Source organism: Hemitrygon akajei, chromosome 8 (assembly GCF_048418815.1).
Source record: "Hemitrygon akajei chromosome 8, sHemAka1.3, whole genome shotgun sequence".
Taxonomy (NCBI): Eukaryota; Metazoa; Chordata; class Chondrichthyes; order Myliobatiformes; family Dasyatidae; genus Hemitrygon; species Hemitrygon akajei.
Window position 1 is genome coordinate 19,316,593 of NC_133131.1, and position 13,524 is coordinate 19,330,116.

The 13,524-nt window shown below is 41.1% G+C and overlaps 1 protein-coding gene and 1 long non-coding RNA gene across 4 annotated transcripts in view; one reads left to right on the forward strand and one right to left on the reverse strand.

Annotated features, from left to right (window-relative positions):
- Positions 1–1,542: 1,542 nt before the first annotated feature.
- Positions 1,543–9,940, reverse strand: LOC140731702 (uncharacterized). Its single transcript, XR_012099901.1, has 3 exons — positions 9,858–9,940; positions 7,075–7,242; positions 1,543–6,013 (listed from the first exon to the last, which is right to left on the reverse strand). It is a non-coding gene; the product is annotated as an uncharacterized lncRNA (long non-coding RNA).
- A 99-nt stretch (positions 9,941–10,039) lies between these two features.
- taok1a (TAO kinase 1a) overlaps positions 10,040–13,524 on the forward strand; it is a 159,980-nt gene continuing 156,495 nt past the window's right edge. Inside the window, exon 1 of one of the 3 annotated variants that reach the window (XM_073053384.1) lies at positions 10,040–10,166. The gene's annotated coding sequence lies outside the window, so the exon portion shown is untranslated. Of the gene's footprint in view, positions 10,393–10,955; positions 10,975–13,524 lie in introns of those variants that run through there. The other 2 variants (XM_073053382.1, XM_073053385.1) reach the window with 2 other exon arrangements.

Here is a 13,524-nt window from a genome sequence, read left to right on the forward strand (position 1 = left end):
TGCTGCGTTCCACCAGCATTTTGTGTGTGTTGCTAAAACTACCAGGTCCATTTTATTTCTTTTATTGTTTAAAAGAAATGAAATAATACACATCAATGAGTCAGTGGTGATGTCACACAAGTATGCAAATAGTTGATGATTTATTGTACAAGTTCCAGCAGTGTAACCAGCAAACTCAATTACTTTAAACCTGTAGATAAATTCACACCATGCTGTTTGTGATTGGAAGCTTTTGTTTTTCTGAATATACATTTGGTGGTTTCATTCTGCCTTCTCAACTTTCATATAGTGGAAGACAGTGTTTTATTTTGATAAATATTCATCAAAAGAAATGTACAGTACTTAACATTTCAATGTGACAACCTTTTGTGCACAGTTTAAATTCCTTTGTGCGCTAGTAGAAAAGTGTGTGTGCGCTGTCTGTGTGGAGCTTGCATGTTCATTCTGCAATCACATAGTTTTCCTCTGAGTCTTCTTGTTCCTTCTCACATCCCCCAAAAAAATAATAGGTTGGTAGGTTAATGGACTACTAGAAATTGTTTAATTGTCTCTGGTACTTTTGTAATATGTCAATGACATTTGGAATCAAGGAAGTGGTGGGTGGAGGAATAGTGGGGAAGGTGGTTGGAACGTGGGTAGAATAAAGTGGGATTAGTGTATATGGAACAACACACACAAAATGCTGGAGGAGCTCAGCAGGTCAGGGAGCATCTATGGAGAGGAATAAACAGCTGACATTTCAGGCTGAAACCCTTCATCAATGTTTATGCATTGGCTGGGCTAAGTGGGCTAAAGTGCCTGTTTCCATGCTGTATGACTCAATAAGTCTTGATTTCCATCACAAAATTTGAAGTATGAGCCTTAAGCATCAAAATCAGCTCTCACACTGAGGTGAAGAGCTCATTAAGAGGAGTACTTGCTGAGAACAGGAAGAACCTGTCAGGTGTGTTGTAACATATTGAGCAGAAATTGCTCTCTTCCCCAGTGCATTACCATGGTAGGAAAAGGCAGAAAATACCAGTTTTTGCTTCAGAGGCAGCACTTAAATGGGCAAACTGGCACGTCTTTTTCTTCTTATCCCACCAGAAAATTTAGTGCAGCAATCAAATTTAAATTTTGATACTGGTAGCTGTTTTGAAGTTGTAGTTTGATTCAACTATTTTCATATTTCCATCAGCACTTTTAATTTATGGGAAAAATAAATACAAAATTTTCATAAAGGAAATAAGTAAACAGATTAGAATCACATTGCTTTCTGTAAACACTGGCCTGAATCCACTTCCTAAAACATCAAAGAACAATAACAACTTAAACTACTTCTGAATGATGACCAAAGCCAAACAGGTTGTTACAAACCTGATTGTTGTAATACCTCTTCTATCCCCTTGTATTCTATTCCTATAGATCTAAAAGGCCAATGGAATTCTGCTTTCTTTAGTTACTTTCAGAACTTGTAGATAACATTTTAATGATAAATGTATATGGATCTCCAAGCTTCTCTGATCTCTACTGCTAGTTGTCCACCATTAATTAAATACTCTATTCAAAGTTCAAAGTAAAATTTATTATCAGAGTACATACATGTCACCACATACAACCCTGAGATTCTATTTCCTGTGGGCATACTTAGCAAATCAATAGAACAGTAACTGTAAACAGGATCAACGAACAACAAAGTGTGCAAATGCAAGTGTAAATAAATAGCAATAAATAACGAGAGTATGCAATAACGAGTCCTTAAAGTGGGACTATTGATAGTGGGAACACCAAAAATAGGATGAGCGTAGTTACCCTCTTTTGTTCAAGAGTCTGATGGCTGAGGGGTAGTAACTGTTCTTGAACCTGGTGGAGCGAGTCCTGAGGCACTTGTACCTGATGGCAGCAGCCATCAGAAGCCTTCAAGAAAGGAGCATGGCCTGGGAATGAGGATCTTTGATGATAGATGCTGTTTTTCTATGGCAATGTTTCATGCAGATGTGTTCAGTGGTTGGGAGGGTCTTCCCTTTGATGTACTGGGCCGAATCCATGACCTTTTGACAGATTTTCAGCTTAAAGGCATTGGTGTTCCCATACCAGGCCATAATGCAGCCAGTCAGAACATTTTCCACCACACATCTACAGGAGTTTGCCAAGGTCTTTGATGACATGCCAAACTTCCGCAGACTCCTAAGGAAGTAGCGGCTCTGCTCCATTCTTTTTAGATATATAAAAATAGTATTTCTATTTGCCTAGATAAAAAAATTGTCACAGATTTGCCTTTTTGTTCAACCTACTCATATTTCTTTGTAATTTAATGCTTCCATCTGCACTGCTTAAAGTCCCGCCTGTCTTTGAGTCATCTGTAAATTTAGACATATGGCTTTCTGTCCCATTACATAAGCTTTTAAATATTGCCAAATAGTTGCAGCACTAACACAGATCTGCTCAGGAGGCCATTAGAACTTCAATCTCAACAGAGAAGCTGAAGGAACAGTGCCTCATGTTTAGATTAATCACATTATAGCATCACGCATGGGCTTTCTCTGAGTGAACCAGTTCCCTCCCACATTCTAAAGACATATGGGTTAGGATTGGTGAGTTGTGGGCATGCTATGTTGGCACCAGTAGCGTGGCGACACTTGTGGGCTGCCCAGGACAAATCTCACTTTCATACAATTTCGTGGAAGTTGACTAACAAACTTGGGACATTGCTCTGTATGTTTTGATGTACATGTGACAAATAAAGCTAATCTTTAAACATCCATAACTGAGTTACTGAGTAGTAGTAGTAATATGATCACTCCAGTCGAGCATGATGTTCTCCTAAGGGTTGTCTATAGGGGGGGTCCTCAGGAGGCTGTAGAGGCCGATCTGGGATCCACATATTCCGGTACAATGCAGGAAAGAGTAAATGGTGGCTGCAATTAGTGGTTGGTCAGTCTTTCCTATTGCAGCTGCCACTTGCTTTCTGCGGCACAGTAGAGGTCGCTCTCACGTAACACAGCTCCCTCTTGAACAGATTTCCTCCAGGTGTCTCTATAGAGTGCAATGACTTCCCAGTTTTTAGATGTAATGTTGAGTTTCTTCAGAGTGATACTGACATTATCTTTGAAACATTTGCTTTAACCACCAGGAGCGCCCTGACCTTCCTTCAGCTGGGAGTCAAGGATCTGTTTGGGGAGACGTGATTTAGACATCTGAATTAAGTGTCCTGTCCATCAGAGTTGGTGTCGTTTTATCATGGTGGAGATGCTGTTCATGTTGGCCTCCCCCAGTATACAGGTGTCAGTGTGAATTTCCTTTCCGCTAATCCTCAAAAGTTTTCTTAAGATCTTTGGTGGTATTGTTCCAGGGCTTTTAGATGCTGACTGCGGGTAGTCCATGATTTAGCACTTTATAGATGGAAATGGAGGAAGGACGACGGCTCTATAGACCAAAAGTTTTGTTTGGACCATTAGGTCCAGTTCTTCAAAGACTCTTCCTCAATCTTGCATAGGCTCTGCTAAGAACTACTGAGGTGGTAACTGATCTCTAAGTCAATGTCTGCTTTTGGGGAGAGAATGCTGCCAAAGTAGAGAAAGCGGTCTGTGTTTTCAAGGGTGATATTGTCAACTATTAGGGAAGGCTGGATAAATGGCTGGTTGGGTGGTGGCTGATATAGGACTCGTGTCTTTATATTCAGGACAAGACCCAGGGCTCTATATGCCTTGGCAAAGGCACTCAGGATACATTGGAGGTCTTTTTCAGAGTGTGCTGCGCTGGTGTAGTCATCTGCGTTCTGAAGCTCCATGACAGACGTGGTGCTGACCTTGTTCTTGGCCTTGAGCTGGTTGAGGTTGAAAAGTCTGTTGTCCATTCTGTACATGATTGGGATTCTCAGTGGCAGGTCTTGGTTGGCCAATAAAAGGTGAAAAGGTGAAGGATGGCAGCAATAAAGATGGCGAATAGGATGGGTGCAATGACACAGTCCTGTTGTCTCCTGTCTTGACAGTGGAGTTCTGATTCAGAACCACTATTGCTGAGTACTGTGGCTGACGTGCAGTAGGCTCAGTATTTGTGAGTACTTATCAAGGCAGCCATGTCTTGAATTTATACACCAGAAAGCTGAGCATTCTACTGAATCAAATGTGCTTGTCAAGTCTATGGAAGCCAAGTACACGAGTTGCCTTTGTTCATGGCATTTTTCCTGTGATTGGTGTGCTGTAAAGATTATGTCTGTGGCACCTCTAGATTGGTGAAAACTACACTACGATTCCATAAGACCATAAGACATAGGAGCAGAATTAGGCCATCTGGCCCATTGGGTCTGCTCCGCCATTCAATCAAGGCAGATCCTTTTTTTCTATCTCCTCCTCAACCCCAGTTCCCAGCCTTCTCCCCGTAATCTTTGATGCCATGTCCAATCAAGAACCTATTGATCTCTGCCTTAAATACAGGCAACGACCTGGCCTCCACAGCTGCACGTGGCAACAAATTCCACAAATTCACCACCCTTTGGCTAAAGAAATTTCTCCGCATCTCTCTGTTTTGAAAGAGTGCCCCTCTATCCTGAGACTGTACCCCACTATTCTGGGAGTACATTGGAAGGAGTTGGTGGACAAGGATACGAGCAAGCACTTTGCCTAAGGAGGGAGATGCCTCTGTAATTTCCACAATCTGCCTTGATTCACTTGACTATAGTTACTAGAGCATCCCAGAGCTCTGGGGGCAGTTTGTTCCTTTTTTCAGGCCTTCCAGACCTTCAAGAGCAGGGCTGCGTGTATGTCATGCAGGATTGCTAGTTCACCACTCCTTGAGGGGGAGTTAACCTCAGTGACTACTACCCTCATTTATACCTCTTTGTAGACCAGTCATTTGTCTCCATTCTCATCTCTTTACCACTCCTTTCTGCCTGAATCATTGTATCCTTTACAATTCAATGTCTCCTGCATTCCATTCCAACAGAAGCTTCAGGTTTCCCCTCCTCCTTTTCGCTGCATTTTAAACCTTCCTCATCCTTTAATTCTTCTCAATTCTGACGGAAAGCAATTGTCCCCAAAACATTATTTCTGTTTCAAATCCATGACCCTCTGAACATGTCCAGTGCTTTATGTTTTTATTTTGGATTTGAAATATTGGTAGTATTTTATCTTGAATAAATAGCTATTATCCCTATCTAATAAAAACACAAAACGCTGGCAGAACTCAGCAGGCCAGACAGCATCTATGGGAGGAGGTAGTGACAACATTTTGGGCCAAAACCCTTCATCAGGCTATAGAAGCAGGTTTAAGACATTTAGACAGGCATACAGACAAGAGAGGGTTAGAGGATATGGGTAGTCAAATGTGACTAGCTTGGGTAGACATCTTGTTTGGCATGGGTGAGCTGGGCTGAATGGCCTGTCCCCATGTCATATAACAATAGTCACTCTTTTATACGTATGGTTTATGCTGTATTGTCATGAATATTTCTGCATACAGTTTTGCACATTTTAAAAAAACAAAAAATTTGATGCTGCCTGGCCTGCTGCGTTCCACCAGCATTTTGTGTGTGTTGCTTGAATTTCCAGCAACTGCAGATTTCCTCGTGCTTGCGAAAAATTTTGAGTGTTTGCTCAAAATGAAAATATTTGATCTGCAGATTCAATCTTGCCTCCAGGTTTTAAATACTGCCATAGTATCTTGGCGAACAGGATTTACATACCACTACAAACATTCTTGTTCATTTTTTGACGTCATATTTGAATTCCACATGCAGTCGCTTTCCAGCAGGGGTCAGTGGATAGTGATCTGGAACAAAACTTGCTTGATTTTTCTCTAATCTAATCCAAGAGCACTGACATCAATTGTATTTTTAGTGTGTGCACAAACACTTCCATTGAGATTAGTACAAAGACGGGTTTGGTTGTGAGACATGGTGGTTTCTTTAGTTCAATTTCACAGTGTCCAAAGCAGTCCAAGTTTAATCATTGTGTATAAGTGAAATCATTGGACCGAGAGGAACAAAGCCCTGTAATGCTGAAGGAAAAGGCGTCTTCTTTATTGGATTATATTTCTGAAAGTAAAAAGACGTAATTTAAGGTTAGAATAAGTGAAGGTGTTAACTTGCAGATCAGAATCAGAATCAATCAGGTTTAGTATCACTGGCATATATTGTGAAATTTGTTGCTTTACAGCAGCAGTACACCTCAATATATAATAATAAAAAATATAAATTACAAGAAGAAACATATTAAAAAAGTTAAACTAAATAAGTAGTGGAAAAAGAAAGCAGAAGTAAAAAGAAAAAAACTTTGAGGTAGTTGTCCGGTCATAAATATTCAACCCAATAGAGATGAACTTCCCAGAAGCCAAACATTTTAATTCCCATTCCCACTCTCATTCCAACATGTCGGTCCATGGCCTCCCCTTGTGTCAAGATGAGGCTACACTCAGGGAGGAGGAGCAGCACCTTGCATTCCATCTTGGTAGCCTTCAACCTGATGGCATGAATATTGATTTATCCTTCTGGTAAAAAAGTTTCCCTCCCCCTCCCCTCTTCTTCTATTCCCCACTCTGGCCTTTTTCTCTTCTCTACCTGCCCCTGGATCCCCTCTCCTTTCCGATCAGAATCCTTCCTCTTGAGCCCTTTATCTTTCCTAGCCACTTGGCTTCAGCTATCACTTTCTAGCTATCCTCCTTCCCCTACCCCCACCTTTTTATTCTGGAATGTCCCCCTGACCTTTCCAGTCCTGAAGGGTCTCAGCCTGAAATGTTAACTGTTTGTTCATTTTCATAGATGCTGCCTGACCTGCTGAGTTGCTCCAGCATTTTTGTGGCTGTTGCTTTGGATTTCCAGCATTTGCAGACTTTCTTGTGATTAATGTAAAGTTTTAGGGAGCCATTTCTCTCATGCTTTACAAACAGCATCATGGAAACTACAATGATTGGCAACTTCTATGGAATTGTACGAAACACAGGATGATGGGTCAATACTACAAGTGGCTTCAATAGTCCTGGGCCAGGAGATGGGAACCCTGAGCTGGAATTTCCACTTCTTAATATGTATCTGCTGACTATTGCCAGATGAGTTGGGTGATGACAGATTGAGGGATTGGATGTGACTTGATATCTTACCTGATGGTCCTTTGCAAGAATGATTGCATTGCCTATGGAATTGGCTCCAATTTCCACAATAACGTCTGGGATGAGAGATGAAGGATGAAAAGCAAACGCAACATAGACAAAATAGGCCTGGCACACCAATGGAGGTCCCGTCAATGATATAACAATGCCCTGAAAAATCTGCAGAGGTATTGCATTGAGGGCAGAATTATGGATGCAATATGCAGTTAAAGCTTGGCAGAAAGAAGGTGAATTGTTACCATGGCAATGCAGTTAGCAATTGACTGGAGAAGTAAAGTTACATGGTGGATACAACAATGCAGTTACAAATTAGATGGGGGGAGGTGAAGCTGCAGTGTACTCATAGCAAAGTAGTTTGAAAGTAGTTTGGGAAGTGAAACTGCATTGGACAGGACAATGTTGTTAAAGCTGCAGAGTATTGCAGTGAAGGTGTAGCAATTTACAATCAGAAGGTAGAATTGCATTATAGTTATAGTAATGCAGTTAGTGGCAGCAGGAAGGTGAACTTGTCATAACTGCAGTTATTGGAGAATTTGCATGGTGAATACAGCAATGCAGCTGCAGCAAACTGAAATATGAGTGTTGTCTGGCAATGTAGTTAGAAAGTAGCAGAGGGTAGGTGAAATGGCATTATAGACAGGTCAGTGCTGTGTAATTGTATCTTGGGCAGAACTTTGCAATTAAAAGTGGCAGAAAATAGATGGAATTAAGTTGTGAATGCACTCTGCTGTGGACAGTCCCAGGTCTGGCTACGAAAGGAGGAGCGTTGGGGATGGGGCTAGCAACGCCATCCCGTAAAAACCCCCAATGCTGCAGAAACACTAACAGAAATGAGCTGTTGTCAGCGGCCTATGCCCCACAAGGGTGATGGGCTTAAGTAAGAAAGTAAATTGTAGATGATAGATAGATAGATAGATAGATAGATACTTTATTCATCCCCATGGGGAAATTCAACATTTTTTCCAATGTCCCATACACTTGTTGTAGCAAAAACTCATTACATACAATACTTAACTCAGTAATAATATGATATGCATCTAAATCACTAACTCAAAAAGCATTAATAATAGCTTTAAAAAAAGTTCTTAAGTCCTGGCAGTTGAATTGTAAAGCCTAATGGCATTGGGGAGTATTGACCTCTTCATCCTGTCTGAGGAGCATTGCATCGACAGTAACCTGTCGCTGAAACTGCTTCTCTGTCTCTGGATGGTGCTATGTAGAGGATGTTCAGGGTTTTCCATAATTGACCGTAGCCTACTCAGCGCCCTTCGCTCAGCTACCGATGTTAAACTCTCCAGTACTTTGCCCACGACAGAGCCCGCCTTCCTTATCAGCTTATTAAGACGTGAGGCGTCCTTCTTCTTAATGCTTCCTCCCCAACACGCCACCACAAAGAAGAGGGCGCTCTCAACAACTGACCTATAGAACATCTTCAGCATCTCACTGCAGACATTGAATGACGCCAACCTTCTAAGGAAGTACAGTCGACTCTGTGCCTTCCTGCACAAGGCATCTGTGTTGGCAGTCCAGTCTAGCTTCTCGTCCAACTGTACTCCCAGATACTTGTAGGTCTTAACCTGCTCCACACATTCTCCATTAATGATCACTGGCTCCATATGAGGCCTAGATCTCCTAAAGTCCACCACCATCTCCTTGGTCTTGGTGACATTGAGACGCAGGTAGTTTGAGTTGCACCATATCACAAAGTCCTGTATCAGTTTCCTATACTCCTCCTCCTGTCCATTCCTGACACACCCCACTATGGCCGTGTCATCAGCGAACTTCTGCACATGGCAGGACTCCGAGTTATATTGGAAGTCAGATGTGTACAGGGTGAACAGGACCGGAGAGAGATGCAGCAATGCAGTTATAAAGCAACAGTGAAGAGGTGATCTTATATCAAGGACGCAGCATGCAATTATGACTCTATGATTAATATACAGTGGCAGAACTAAGGTGAAGTTATATTGATGCAGCAAGGCAGTTTATTTGCAATTTTATAGTTGTCACATGTACAAGCGTAAACCGTTGGTTTGAAAGCCAGCCATACACATCATTTCACCAGAGTAGTAGATCGAAGGAAAGCAGTAACAGAATGCAGAAAATGGTGTTACAGTTATGGAAAAAGTGCAGTGCAGGCAGACAATGAGATCCAAGATCCATGACCAGGTAGATTGTAAAGTCAAAGATCCATCCTATTGTACAAGAGGCCTGTTCAATAGTCTCAAAGCAGGAGAATGAAAAGCAAAAAAAGAACGATAACATTATATTGTGGATACATTTTAAAAGTGGCAGGTAAAACGTGAAGTTGTATTGTTGATGCAGAAAAGCACCGTAAGAAACATGAAATTCTATTGTGGGTGAAGCAATTGCTTCACACAGAAGAAAGGCAAATGTATATTGTATATGCAGCAATGCAGTTATAAACCGGCACATAAAGGCGAGGTAATATCGTGAATGCAGTAATGTAGTTAATCGGTCAAGTTATATTATGGATACAGCAATGCTGTTAAGCAGCAGGTGAAGTTTCATTGTGGATTCAGTAATGCAGTTAAAAGCGGCAGAATAAAGGCGAAAACTATATTTGCGAACGCAACAAGGCGGCTAGCACGACAGTAGACACACATTGCCGTTAAAGCGGCAGAGGAAATGATGTTATATTGGTGCAGCAATGCAGTTAAAATCGCGGAAGAATGGGTGAAATTATACTTCGGATGCAGCAGCTAGAGGTTAAGTTATATAATCGGTGCGACGGAGGAAGATGAAATTGGTACCGGGAACACAGCAATGCAGGGAAGAGGTGAAGTTCTGCTTTAGTGAAAGTTGCACTCGCGTCCTCTCCTCCAGCTGTTGTGTGGAGGGGAGGGGAGGGGAGCGGAGGGGTGGGTGGGGAAGGAGGAGGAGGGAAGAGATCTCGCGATGGGAGCGAGCGGGGCGGGTGCACGGGATTTGCGGGGCTTCCCGTTGGAGCGACACGGAGACGGGGGAGAGGGTGAGGAGGGCAGAGAGAAACCAAACCAACCCCCACCCTCCACCCGCCCCCTCCCCATCACACACAGACGGAAGCCTTCGCCTTTTTTTTTGTGAGTGTGTGCACGGTTACCGAAAGCACTTTATAACGTAAAAAGACGGGGGGTAAAGGGGAAAAAAAACAGTGAAGGGGTTGTTTTTTTTCTTCTTCTTCTCTCTCTCTTCGTCCCCTTGGGCCGAGCACGGGCAGCGGCGGGCCGGAGTGGAGGAAGCGGCGGGAGGGACGGATGCTGGAAGCGGCCGCTGGCGCTCGGAGGGGGCCGAGACCGGGTCGCTGAGGTAAATGTGCGCATAATCCGTGCCTCTACTTCCGCCATCTTGAGCGAGTGTGGACTGGGAACGGGAAAAAAAATAACATTGGGAGGAGTTTTGCTCCACTTCTGACATTAATTCCACCCCCACCTTCTCTCCCCCCCCCCCCCACCTCCTCGGGGTCTCTCTGTCTCCCCTCTAACTGGAAGGGCAGCCGTGCCTACCCGACTGGGTGAGTGAGCGTTTCCCTTCTATTGGATCAGTATATTTAATTCACCCCCACACCCTCCCTTTTCCCAGTTGTTGTGTATCTTCATAAGAAGACAGAGCAAAAAAAAAATCAGAATTCCGCTGCCCCAAATTCCTCCCTCTCTGCTCTGACTGCAGTGCTGCTACGGGCTTGCGTACATCCGTCATGTCTGTTTGTCAGAGAGGGGAGAGGCAAAAAAACATTGGAAGGATAAAGAAAGGCTTTATTAGCAGGGCAGATTCTGTGCTTTGAAGCACAGTGCAAAGAATACTCACGATCTCTACTGTAAATTATTAAGTTGCACACCATTCGAGTGTTTACAAAGCTGCAAAGGATCGTGACAATATATATTTTAAAAGGTTGGTGTTTACAATTTTTTGAAGAGGTTTTTTTTTGGGTTCACTCCCTCTCTTTCGTGATCCATGTAAATGATTTGTTCCTTTAAAATAAAAAAATGCATAATTATCCCTCCCTCAGTCCTGTCAATTGCAAGCATTGATCAATGCTGCGTTACATTGGAAACCTGATTTCTAAAAAAATATATGGGGTGGAGTTAATTATGCTACATGAAATCAAGTAGCCACACTTCATGTTGATTGAATATGATATGCAAAATTATTTAATGTTTTAATAATTTGGACTTCTAAGGAACGAAAGCAATGTCTACCAAGAAATGACTTTGTGCATTTTGTTGAAGAAAAATATTTTGTTGAAGAAACTACCCTGTATATTTGTAAATGTATTGTCAGATCATGTGAATTTCAAATGTTAAAGGTTTAATAAAATAGCTATGTGAAGAAAAATATACTAGAATGCAGTTTAGTTCAGCAATTATTTTATATATCTATTGGTCATTGCAGTGAGAGTTATAAGTTGACCTGAAATTGCTTGTATTTGTTTAATGTCATGTGTATCTAGAGAGGAATTGACAATGTTTAAATTACTGTTTAAGGTAATAAGCAAGGGGTATATAACTTGGGTCAGAAGGTTTAGAAAGGACAGTGCATTTTTATCAATATAAACTGACAGAAATTTCCAAATGTTTGCAAGATTTAATTTTGCTTCATCTGCAGCAAAAATGTGATCAATAAAATTAGGTAATTAAATATATAAAAATGAGATTATAAGTGATTTTAGCCCAGGCTTTTGGACGTACTTTCCATCTGTACTTATATGGGAATTATGATGTTGTGAGAAAGTAATAAGGTAGTGAATGTTTTGTTGGTACCAGCTGATTAGTGCTGAGATGTTTTTCACCCTCTGAGCCTGCAAAATGTTTATGCAGGTTGTGATAAATAGAATGACAATGACATTCTGGTGGGTTGAAATACTTAATCTTGCATGCAAGCTATCAAAGCCCCAGTTAGCCATTATGGAAGGAATGAGTGAAACCCAGACTATATTTGTCTTGGTATTGGGTGAATGATGTGTCCAATAATATTCTGATAGAGAGGTTGTGTTTTATGGGGGGGGGGGGGGGGGAGGAGCTATTTTAATTTGTTAACTGCTGTGACTATATTTTTGCTCAATGGGATTCAGTTTTTCCTGAAGTCATTGTAGACCTTGACTCCATATTTAAGTTTCTATTATGTATGGGAGTTATTAAGCCTGTAATTTAAAAATTATGGAATAGGCACAGCCAAAATTTACTACATACTCCTTCCCCTTGAGGAGGTGATGGTGAGCTGTCATGTTAAATCAGTAGTAGCCTGGCAAAGCTATTCCAAGTCTGCTGTTGGGTTTGGAATTCCAGAACCCGGACCTAGCAATAAAGGACCAGGAGGGGAAATTTACCTCTGCACCTGCTGCACCTTTTCTCCTTTTAGATGGTAAAGACTATTGCTTTGAGAGGAGGATGGTACACACCATAGCCAAAGTGAATATTTATGTTGGTGGACAGAATGCCAACCAAGCAGGCTGCTTTGATTACTTACAAATTTTTGGAAAATTTTGCTGTGAATTACAGTGCACAGTTTACACCCTTAAGAGTCTTACAACTTGGAAATTGGCACATGAAAAAATTTCCATCAAGGAATTGCAAAAAAAAAGTTGGTGTGGCACTGTAAATCAATGGAAGCGGCATTCAAGACTCCTTGACTCTTGCAGTAGGGAAGCATAGAAGTTGGTTGTGTTTCTGTTAAATTATGAAATTTAGACACCAGATTTGTTTCTTTATTACAAGTGCATGCAGGAATGTTTAACAATCTGCAAGTTAATAACATTACCTTGGGTATGAACTATAGTGTAAAATTCAGACTAGTACTTTTTATGCACATGCAAGCATTTTGATTTTGCTCTGCTCGTTTATTTAGAGCTTTATGTCAGGTCATTTAATATCTTGTGCCTTTTATCCTGAGCTCATTGCTCAAATTTGAACTGCTGTTTGCCATAATTTTGGCACTAAGTACACAGCACACTCACTGGATATTACATAACAGCCTTCCTAAATATTTTAATGACCATTTTAGATTTTAGGATTTTTTGTTTGTTTCAAAAATTACAGCAGTTGTTTAAGTCTGGTAGCCTGACATATCCTATAAGCATGAATATCATACTTTTTTTTGTTCTGAGTCTTCCATTACTTTAAACTTTAGAATGGAATTTTTGTGCATTATCTATCTTCATGATTATTTTGGTTTACCATATTTTCATAAGGCAGAAGGACCTGATTAGTAATGCGACAAAATCAACTTATTTTCTATACCCAGAGCTCAAAATTATTAAAGGCCCAGTAGAACAAGGCTTAAATTTTTAACAACATATTGACAGAACTGGACCATAGACTGAAAGAACAGTTAATTCAAATGCTAAAATGTATTTACTGAACAATTTTCAGAAGGTCACTTGTAATTTTTGTTACACAACCTATCTGCAGTAAATGGCTAATTATATATAGCTGCATTTTATTA